Source organism: Protopterus annectens, chromosome 4.part1, assembly GCF_019279795.1.
Source record: "Protopterus annectens isolate FY-2018-M chromosome 4.part1, PAN1.0, whole genome shotgun sequence".
Taxonomy (NCBI): Eukaryota; Metazoa; Chordata; order Ceratodontiformes; family Protopteridae; genus Protopterus; species Protopterus annectens.
The window spans coordinates 351,083,804-351,095,817 of record NC_056734.1 but is presented as its reverse complement, the minus strand read 5'-3'; positions in this window follow the sequence as shown (position 1 = coordinate 351,095,817).

Here is a 12,014-nt window from a genome sequence, read left to right as displayed (position 1 = left end):
AAAACTACTCATGTACCAACACCTTTGCCCAACGGTTCTTGGAATTCATAAATTCCAATGCCCTGGATTAACTAATCCGTAGTCCCACCAGGGGCTCCAATATCCTAGACCTGGTCATTACCAACATGGGAAATCGATGTTCCACACCTATGGTCACCCCCTCGTTGGTCAAGTCTAACCATAAGCTAATCACCCTTGACATTCACATCCCACCCCCACCCTCCAGTAAGGAAACCTCTGTAAAAAACTTCGCCAAAGCCAACTTCATGCTACTCAAGTCAGACGTGACAAACGTAATGACACCCATGCAGATGGGAATTGAAAGTTCGACTGCTGAATCCTACACTAAGGCATTGTATGAACACATCCACTAGTGCTTGAATTGTGCCCTCCCCAATAGAACCAAGACACTCTCCTCCAAAAAAAGGAAGCCAATCTGGTGGTTCCTTGCCATAAACAAAATTTATAACAAAAGGAAGAAACTAGTGCAGAAAAGAGGAAAATCCCAGGATGCAAAAAACTCCTTTACCAGCCTCAGTAAAAAGCTGAGATCCCTCATAAAATCCTCCAAAGCTAGTTACGAAAATAAAATTGCCAAAGATTCAAAAGACAACCACAAAGCATGCTATAGCTATGTGAAGAATCTAAATGGCAATGCTCAGATCTGCTCTGAGCTGCAACAGAATGGCATTAAATATACTGATCCCAAGGATATTGCCAATATCCTGGCAGACTGATTTAGTGAAAACTTCACCCCCTCTCACCCCCTAAAGGGCCCATTTCAATACCAAAAGATTGCCAAATTCTGGTAATAATGGCCACACAGGTAAAAAAACACATTCTCTAAAGCTAAGAATACAGCATCTATGGGACCAGATGACATCCCAGGCTATGTACTACATGAACTACAAAATGAACTGGCACCTCACCTAAGTGTCATGTTTAATAATAGCCTCACTTCAGGCTTCATGCCCACTGAGTGGGGCACAGCTACATTTATCCCACTCCACAAGGGGGGATCCACTTTGGATCCCGACAACTACTGCCCCATCAGTCTGACGAGCCTGATCTGCAAAGCCATGGAAAGTATTATCATGTAACTTATAAACAAAGACATTGGCAAACTTCAAACACTGGACCCCATGCAGTGTGGATTCATGAAGGGCTGATCTTGTCTCCTGAACCTGATTGACTTCTTTGAATCAGTCTCCAGAGCCATGGACAAGGGTAAGTGGTCCACACAGTCTATCTGGACCTTGCCAAGGTCTTCAACACCATCCCCCACTCTGGAATCATAGATAAACTTACTAAGCTGGGCATTAATCCCTACGTCACTAGATGGTTTGTCAACTGGCTTACTGACAGAACCCACACTGTAAAAGTAGCCAACTTCAAATCCAGACAAGTGAGAAGTGGAGTACCTTAGGGTTCAGTTCTGGGACCACTCTTGTCTGGCATCTACTTCTCTGAAGTACAGGCCAACACTAAGGGACTCTGGCTAACAAAGTTCACAGATGACTGCAAACTGGGAGCCATTATTGAATCCCTAAATGATGTGGATATTCTACAAAAGGGCTTTACAGAAACAGATGCTTGGTGCCAGAGCCATGGGCTCAAGCTCAATGCCAAGAAATGTATAGTTATCCCCTTTGGGAAAAAACATGTACCCATGAATTACCACATAGGTGGCAGTACAATAAACATTGAAAGTGTGATAAGAAACTTAGGGATACAGGTGGACAGTGGTCTCACCTTTGATAACCACATTGCCACAACAGTCAGGAAATCATTCTATGTGGCACAGCTCATCACTAAGGGCTTTTCATCCAGAAAAAAGGAGGTCATTGTCCCACTGTACTCATCCCTCATTAGACCCATTATAGAATACAATACCCCATTTGGTATGTATCTCACAAGACATCTGCAACAACTGGAAAGGCCTCAGAAATATCTCACTAAAAGAATCACAGGCCTAAAGCAGATACCCTATGCTGACCATCTAAAAAAACTCCACCTATACTCTGTCGCATATCATCTATTCAGAGGCAATCTCTGCTTAACATACAAGGCCATGTCAAACCCAGAGCTGTTGGACATGCTACACTTAAAGAAATCCCAATCCCTCAGAGACACACGCTTCAGGGATCTAAACCTTGTCATCTCAATACAAAACATGCTGGAGGGATAGGTTCCTGACCCAGAGACACCCCAGACTCTGGAATAGACTGCCCATACATATCAAGCAAAGCGCCTCTTTGGCCCTCTTCAAAAGGAACCTTGATGATTGGATGGAAGAGAGGAAATTCACCCCGGGGATCATGTCAGTCACTCTGCTAGACAGGGGTCCAGATAGGTAAATACTGTGGGAAGAAATAGCCAGGGAATTGTTATGGCTAGGCTTGTATAGGCCCTAGAGCCGATAGCCTAGTACCAACCTATGAACCTAAGAACATTTTTTTTTAATTTTTTTATACTCAAACAATTTTTGTGTTTCAAAATTTTCTACATTCCATCTGCAGTTTTTACACTGAACACCTCAATCCAGTTTTACATAATGACTGTTTTGCATCCATATAATCTGTAATTAACCTTCTGTGCATTGGTTAAGATTGGTAAAACTTGATTTGAAGTAACAGTATTTTCTTCAGGAACACAAACAATGTCTAGTATGTTCCGGCCTGTTAGTTTTTTTTTTTTTACAATCTGAAGCAATTGTTGTTCCTGAATATACGTTGTAAATAATTTCCTTACTGACATTGTTGAATTGATATTATTCCAGTCTGTTTCTGGTAAATTTAAGTCCCCAGCTAATATTATTTTTCCCTACTGTGTTTCATGCAAGAGGTGTATGAATTCTTCTAGGTCATCTGCACTTGACTTTGATGGTCTATACACTCCAACAATTGTTATATGTTACAGGGTTGTCTTTACTGTCACAGTTACACAATCTATAGTATTGGTGTTATCATTGAACATGTAATAATCACAGGTCTCATAATTATCTTTAATCCCTATCATAACACCTCCATCTGATTTTTTGTTAGAATGTCTGCTACAGTAAAACATTTATACCCCGACAGAACTGGTTTCCAGTCATTGTTCTTTAACCATGTTTCACAAACAATAAAAACATCAATGTTGTGGAAACATAGCAAATTTTCCAATAAAAAAAAAAACTTTATTATTAATGCTCCTTGCATTAACAACCATCAGAGATGTATCAGATGTTGCTATCTGTGAACTGTTAGATTTTCATCCTGGCAAAAATCCTGCCTAGCATTTGTCAAATATTGCAAAATATCTGCAGCACAAATTCTTTTCCCTGATCTCGACAAATGCATGCCATCCTGTATAAACATACGTGTGCCCAAAACTAGGCTTGGATGCTCCACACATTTCTATTTTTTAAAACAGGACATTTTTTCCATGTAGCTATTTACCCCAAAACTCTTTTCATTCACAGTGACCTAACTATCCTTTCTATAGGTGATTTGTGAAAAATACGTCCCGTCACCAATACAAGCTATACTATCTGAGAGGGCTGTCAGTTCCCTACTAACAGTAAAAGAATCCTTGAAGACAACTTCAATAAAAATGATCCATACTTCCTTACATTAAGGCATTCCAAGGCTTGTCTCACATCTTCTATTTTTTCTCCTGGAAAGCATAACACTATTTGATGTTCATTATCTTCCCTACAAATATAAGCATCAGTTCCTCTAATAACTGAATCTCCAATTACAAGAATATATTTCCTGACCAGCTCTGAAGAATCTTCAGCTTCTAATACAATAATATTTGCTCTATCAATTGTTACAATGGATAGATCATCACAATTAGTCTTATTAATGCCACTCTTTTCATTGTGTGTTAAATTCTCGTCCAGCTGGTATTGTAAATCTACAGCTTGAGCCATGTAGCCAACATCTGTCTTTCTCTTCTTTTTATTACAGTAATGTTCATTAAAATCCATCTATGCTCATTTCTGATTTCCTCCTTTTCACCTGCTCAATAACATATTTTGGAGTCATTTAAAAATGTATGTGCCCAGTGTTAGCATTCATTAGCGAATTAATTAGATTTGTCATCCCAGGAAGGCTATTACCACAAGTGGCAGTCTCCATCAGGTAGTATCAAACTTTGTGTCAGGAAAATGCAGAATATCTATTAATTTTTTTCTAAGACAGGTTGCAGACTTAAGTGACTAAGGATATCAATGTGCAGCCAAATCTGGAGATTGTAGATTTTGGGCAGATGAAAGTTTAAAGTTTGTTGTTTGCAGATGATGTTGTCGTCTTACTTATAAGTGTCTGTGATGTCTGGTGTACATTGGAGAGGTTCACTTCTGAGAGTGAAGCAGCTGATATGGAAATCAGCACTTCTAAATCAGAGGCCACAGTTGTCTTCTAGAGAAGAGTGGAGTAGATGGGGGAGAGCAACAGTTCTGAGGAAAAAATATTCCTTTACCAAGATCATTAGATATGCACCTCTATGCATAATAGCAAAAGTATAGCCCCCCATTGTTGCATGATATTATGTAGTAACTATACTCCCTTAGCTTTGCTTTGTAATTTCATCCACACCATAAGTAATCATAAAACATCCTGTTGTATTATGATGATTAAGTATCTTATTTTTCTGGGCAGCTAATTCATTAAAATTAAATAAACCAGACAAGAGCACAGCTGTGGCTACAATTCTTTATTGCACATCACATTCTGGTACCTCAGCTCCATCAGCCTTTAAAGGAATAATCTCATAACATTCAGTAGCCATTTTATATCCCCCTAATCACAGTGCTAATTAGTTAAATACATTCACTTCCTTTTAATAATGACATTTCCCAAATGTTAAAGGTGCCTCACACAAATATAAAAGCCATCCCATACTTCTATAAAGTTGTTATACATTTTACACATCTCCATTATAAAATTTCTTTGTATAATAAATGTAAATAACTTATTACTTTTCCATTTCACCATTTTCCATTGAATCTCCTATGCTTGTAGTGCCTACCAATATTTAAATTACATCCCACTAACAATGATTAAATGTGCCACTTAAAATTATTTAATGTGATATTTTCTATTTTTCCTTACCTGTTCATCTGTACATAAATCTTATAAGTCCCAGTTTACTTCCAAATGTAACCCTCTAGAGTATAAAGTACCTAGATTAATAATACTTTTTGTTTCTAATTTTACCAATCTGCTTTTAAATGCTTCACTTCCTATATTATCACACCCCAAAAAGGTTGTGCCAGTACACTAAAGAAAAAACTGTCAATATCTCCCCCATGTGATGTCCAAAAATGCACAGCAATCGGACTTTCCATCCTTTTATTTCTTATGTCACCTAAATGTTCCAATATTCTCAATTTTACCGTTCTTTTTGTTTGCCCCAGATACCACTTTATGGGTGTGCATCCACATCCAATGATGTAGACCACACCACATAAATTACATTTAAATTCACTTTTAATCCAAAACTTCTTTCCATTTATCATCCAATCATCTACATTTTTGATCTTACTACATATTTTACAGGCCCCACATGGGAAAGCACCATTCCTATCCCTATTTTTGTCTTCATTCTTCAATTTTAATAACTCTTTTAAGTTTTTAAACCGACCATAAGAAAAAGTAACTTTTTCTGTGAACAATTTTCCTACTATTTCATCCCTTCTAATAACAGGCCATAAATTATCCACCAATTTCCTAACTTTAAATGTCAGTGGAGAAATTTTTGTCACAAAAAATATGGGATCCACCGCCATAACCCCTTCTTTATTCTTCTTTGTATGACCAACATGTCTTCTGACAAAATTGTCCTCAATACACTTCTTGTTTCCCTTTAGCTTATTCAAGGCCACCTGCATAATATTTTCACCATATTCCCTCTTCCCCAATTTTCTCTTTACCTTATCAAATTCACTCCTCAATATACTTTTATCAGACATATTAGTAGAAATCCTGCTAAATTCCCCATAAGGCAAAGATCTTATTAAATGTGAGGGATGAGCACTACTAGCTGACAAAAAGTTTTCTGCTGCTGTTTCCTTATGATATGGTTTATATTGCAAACTCCCCTCTATATCAATGTAAAATTCAACATCCAAAAATTGCATGCTTTCTCTGTTCATTCTATAAGTAAACTGTAATCCAAACGTGTTCTGATTTAGTGTGTCCATAAAGCACTCAAATTCATGCATTTCCCCTTTACACACAAATATCAAGTCATCTATAAAATGTTTAAATAAAACTATGTCGTTCTTCATAAATTGTGTTGGATATATGAACAAATTTTCAAAATAGGATATAGATAATATTGCATATGAGGGGGCAAATGACACCCCATTGCTGTCCCTTCCAACTGCAAAAACATTTTTCCTTCATACTCAAAATAGTTGTGTGTTAAGGCATATTCCAACAGCTGACAAATAAATGTGGTTCTAGGACCCTCCCCATCCTCATTCTAACTGCTTTCAAACCTTTTTCAATTTTTTATATTTGTGTATAAAGATTTCATATCTACACATACAAAATAATATTCTGATTTCCATTGTATATGCTTCATATATTCCAATATGTGCAACATGTTTTTAATATAAGATTGGATTCTTGGAAGGTATACTTTTAATTGAGAGTCCAAAAATATGCCTAAATTCTGTAAATAAGCCCCTACCCCTGAAACTATCGGTCTTCCTGGGGGTTTAGTTAGAGACTTCTGAAGTTTAGGAATCACAAAAAACTTTGCATCCTTAGGACACTTAGGTGTAACTTCTTAACATCTCTACCATCAAAGAAACCAAGCCTTTCACCTTTTTCAAGCAGTTCCATCAAACCCTCATTAAATTGCTTCATTGGACTACAGAGTAGTTCCTTATTGGTTTTATCATCAGATAGCAATTCCTAGACCATATTATCATATTATTTCTTATTTAAAATAACCCAATTCCCTCCTTTGTCAGCTTGCGTGAACACATATTTATCAGTAGCACTACATAGTTTTTTAAGTGCTAACCACTGTTCTTTACTTAAATTGCACACATTAACATTCTTGGCACATTGATCATACATTTCTTCTATCTGTTTAGACAATGTATTTTCAAATGCACAAAACAGCATTAGAATTTTTTGGTGGAATACATGAGCTAAATGCAGGCATCTTGGGTATTTTTAATATTCCATATCCTGTAGAAAAACAGCTTTGGGAAACATTTCCATTAACATTTTCATTAACTTCCTCATAACTTTCATTCAAATTACAAAACGGTTTTCATATACTGAAAGATCAAGTAACAGATTATCCATATTTTCTTCATATGTTAATATTGCCACATTTTTTTCAGATTCATGCTTTTTAAACCCCCCCCAAAAAACTTTCAAATATAGCTTTCTGCAAAAACGTTTGACGTCCCCTAGCAGATCAGTAAGTGATGGAATAAATGTGGGAACATACTTTGTGCCTTTTAAAAGCACTTTTTCTGTTGTTTCCTTAACCCTGAAGTCAGACAAATTCACAATATTTAGTGCATTTTCATTTCTACAACAAACATTGTCATAATACACATCATTCGCTACTACCCCAACTTGCGGCACATTATCAAAAGCATGTGAGGCATCTGCATAGGACATTCCCTCTACATTTAAATTATTTACATTCACATTTTTTTTACATTCACATTAGCATTATTAAAATCCATTGCATTAACTATTCTGCTTGATAGTTGTTCAGAAAGGCAGGCTCCAGGGAAGGATCTCAAAGTCTCATATACAGTACATACCTTATTTTGTCCATTTCAAAAACTCAGTTCCTCTTTCCCATTCCCTGGAACCTTCTGCTTTCCCTTTTCCCCATTCTGATTTTCCAACTCTTCCCCACCTTCCATCTGGAGTAGATCCCCCACACTTTTATTAACATCCTCAAAAGACACATTCTTTTGTATATTGGTGATCTGTTCACCAGAAGAAACTGAGGCCTCGCTGGAAGATGGGCCCGACTGACTTCTACTTCTTCTGCCAGCAAAGAACGAGCACCCTTTCCTTTCATTTCGCTGCAAAGAAAAAATAACCCCAGTATTGTAATCCTTCACATCACAACTTAATTTCTTCTTCTTCCGTCGATGATTTCCACCTCCACCTTGGCTATACGCATTTTAATCTCATTCAGTTTGCTGGAGAATCTCATTTCTGATGTTTCAGTGATTAGCGCCTCTTGCAGTTGTACGATAGTATTACATACCTTTTCCTGTGTCTGAATGTTCCTCTTCACTAAATTTTCAACCAGTTTACAGTACACATCAATGAAACTGCTTTCCACGCCTCCAGTAAATCTGATTCATCCGCAGAAAAATCATATGCTGGCAGTCGATCCACTCTAAGCCCACTAGGGGTGATGTTTAAATCCACATATTTTTGTAACAGCTTCACATCATAGTATAACGCAACTTCTTTTTTTAACAGTTTTTCAAGTTGTTCGTACCTTTCATCAGCGTAATTCTCCAACCCTATAGACCAGGGATCACGGTTTAACGTCTTAGCATCTCGTTCTTTCCATAACTCCATGCATCTCAGCCTGCCACATTCCATTTGAGTTTTAAATACACCTGGGATAGCTGATGCTCCTTCCAACGGCATACTGGAAACAAACAACCACAGTTCCTAGCCGAAACCAGGAAACACAACACAGGAATTCTCCTCAATAAAATTAAATAAACCAGTCAAGAGCACAGCTGTGGCTACAATTCTTTATTGCACATCACATTCTGGTACCTTGGCTCCATCAGCCTTCAAAGGAATAATCTCATTACATTCAGTAGCCATTTTATATCCCCCTAATCACAGTGCTAATTAGTTAAATATATTCACTTCCTTTTAATAATGACATTTCCCAAATTTTAAAGGTACCTCACACAAATATAAAAGCCATCCCTCACTTCTATAAAGTGGTTACACATTTTACACATCTCCATTATAAAATTTCTTTGTATAATAAATGTAAATACTTTTCCATTTCACCATTTTTCATTGAATGGCCTATGCTTGTAGTGCCTACCAATGTTTAATTTTATTGAGGAGAATTCCCGTGCTGTGTTTCCTGGTTTTGGCTGGGAACTGTGGTTGGTTGTTTGTTTCCAGGTAATTCATTACCAATTTTTTTTTTTTATAATTACATAGAGCTTCAGATACACCTGGCCTATACACTCAGTGATATAATTCACAATTCTTCCTTAAGAAAAATGGTTTAGATGCCACTTGTCACATTTACACTAGCAAACAAAATCATAAGATTTGATTTCTGGAGCTGTGGTGATCAAAAACAGCGTGTGCACTAGAAGTTATTCACAGTCTGTAGCAATACATTAAGATAGCATTTTAGTCATATTCTTCATTACACAATATTATTAAATTCTATTTCAGTCTATGCTGTCAAATATTTCCCTTCTGGTTGTTTTTTTTTAATTGCTTTTCATTTCACATAGTGTTTCTGACTTACTTTTTTGATTAATTATAGCAACTCTGATGCTAGCAGCTATTTTGCACCTGTGGTTTACACTTCATTATATAGTACATTATTAACATTAATTCATTACAGTAGGATATTTGATGCCTTTCTGTATTTTAATTAACCACACTGCTAATTTAGCTGTCTGTTCCTGTACTCATAATTCAGCTAGTAATTTTTTACAGTTTATTCCCTGTTATGTTTTTACAGCTAAGTGTATTACACTGTAAAGTATTGCATTACAGTCCCACCTTACAATAAGCCAGGCTGACAAAAGAATGTCACAATTCTAAGCAAAAGAAATGTCCCAAACCTTCTTTTGGCAGATACATTTTCACATTCTTTAGTAAATCATATAGCCTTTACACATGAAGAAAAAAACAATCCTACAGAATATCCACAGACAATGTTAATACCAGTAACTTCTTATTGCTATATATATATATATATATATATATATATATATATATATATATATATATATATATATATATATATATATATATATATATATATATATATATATATACATTGAGCTATATCTAAATCTATCTATCTATCTATCTATCTATCTATCTATATGGATGTTTATCAGATGTTCTATACTGCCTCTACCGAATTAGGCAATGTTGACTAAACCATACAGAGGCCTACAAAGTCAAACAAATGAAACAGAGTAAAACACTAAATCCTGAAAGTTTGTACAACTCAAAACTCAGGAACAAGCATTAAAATGGGTCCCAATGGGGGTCAAGTCTGGTAGTTCAACCAAACAAACCTACCAACATAACACATTCTTCTAATGGCAAGCTGAAGGTACTACTGCTGAATGCTACAAGTCTTAACAAGAAACCATACTCCCTGGAAGTTGTCCTCACACTGAAGAATGGTGACATCTCTGCAGTTACAGAGACATGGTTCAAAGCTCTGGAAAGCACCCTGGGAGTTCAAGGCTTCAATGCCAATCATACATTCAGACCACCGTCTGAAAAGGAAAAAAAAATAAAAGGAGGAGGTGTTTCCATTTACATAAAAAATAATGAAACTGCAAGAGTGATCAAGCAGGATGACTCTCTTGAGCCACTTCTTGTCCATCTCACCATAGGCAAAGTTCCCCACCATATCATCGCCAGCTACAGATCCTCAGTGATGAACCATGAAAACCACTCCACATACCTGAAGTCATTAGAATCACTTACCATTTATCCCAGGACACTACTCATGGGTGATTTTCACAACCCCTACATAAACTGGGAAACAAACATAACCCCTTCAGTGCATGCTTAGAGATTGCTGGACTTTGTCAATGCAAATAGCCTGGAACAGCTATTCTGTACCACCACTAGTGTCTCAGATATCCTGGACATACTACTCACAAACATGGGGAAGCATTGCAGACCTGCAGGATAATGTCCTCATTGGTAAGATCAGGTCATAAATCGGTCTGCTTTGAAATAAAATAATGACAGAACCCCCATCAAACTCTAAAACTCTAAAGATTTTTTTCAAGGCAAATTACCTTGTATTACATGACAGCACAGGTAATTTTAAAATTCCCCATAACCTTGAAAACATGAAAGCCTATGCAGAAGTATACATGAATGCCCTGTACAACCTCTTAAACAACTACATAGACATGCAGTACCTGACTGCACTAAACCAAGGTCTAGCCAGAAAGAACTGGCATAAATAGATTATACAACAGAAGGAAGAAAGTGGGAGAGTACACAACAGAGAAAACAATCCCTCGATAGTCTCAGCAGGCAAAGCAGAGAGCTAATCATGTCCTCAAAATCTAAATATGAAACTAAAATAGCCTCTCGTGCAAAGGATCACTACAAAGCATTTTTTAGTTATGTCCAAAACCTTAAGGGAAGCACTCAGCAGTGTGTTGAGTTGGTTGTAGATTGCACTACCTATGGTCAGCCAGAAAAAAATTACAAACCTGCTGGCAGATAAATTTAGCTCATATTTCACCCCCTAATCACCTCCAGTAACTCCCCGTCAAATACCCCCCAACAATTCCTTTGCCTGTTATCACAAAAGAACAGATCATTATTGCACTCTCTAAAGCTAGAAACATAGCATTAATGGGTCCTGAAGGAATCTCAGGGTACCTATTAAATAGCTTGAAACATGACCTAGTAGACCCACTTGTTTCTGTATTTAACCACAATCTCCAAACAGGCTTTGTCCCAGTAGAGTGGAGGACAGCAACCCTCTGCACAAGGGGAGACCATCAACAGACCCAGACAACTACCTAGCCAGAAGTCTGATTAGTTTCATATGCAAGACTATGGAAAGGATAATATTGGACCTGATTAACAACGACATAGGAAATCTCCAGATTCTAGACCCAACCCGGTTTGACTTCTTCAAGGGCAGGTCATGCCTGCTCTGTCTGGTGGACTTCTTTGAGAAGGTCACCAAGGGTATGGATGAGGATAAGACAGTTCATACCACCTACCCTGACCTGACCAAGGCATTTCACACAATACCCCACTCGG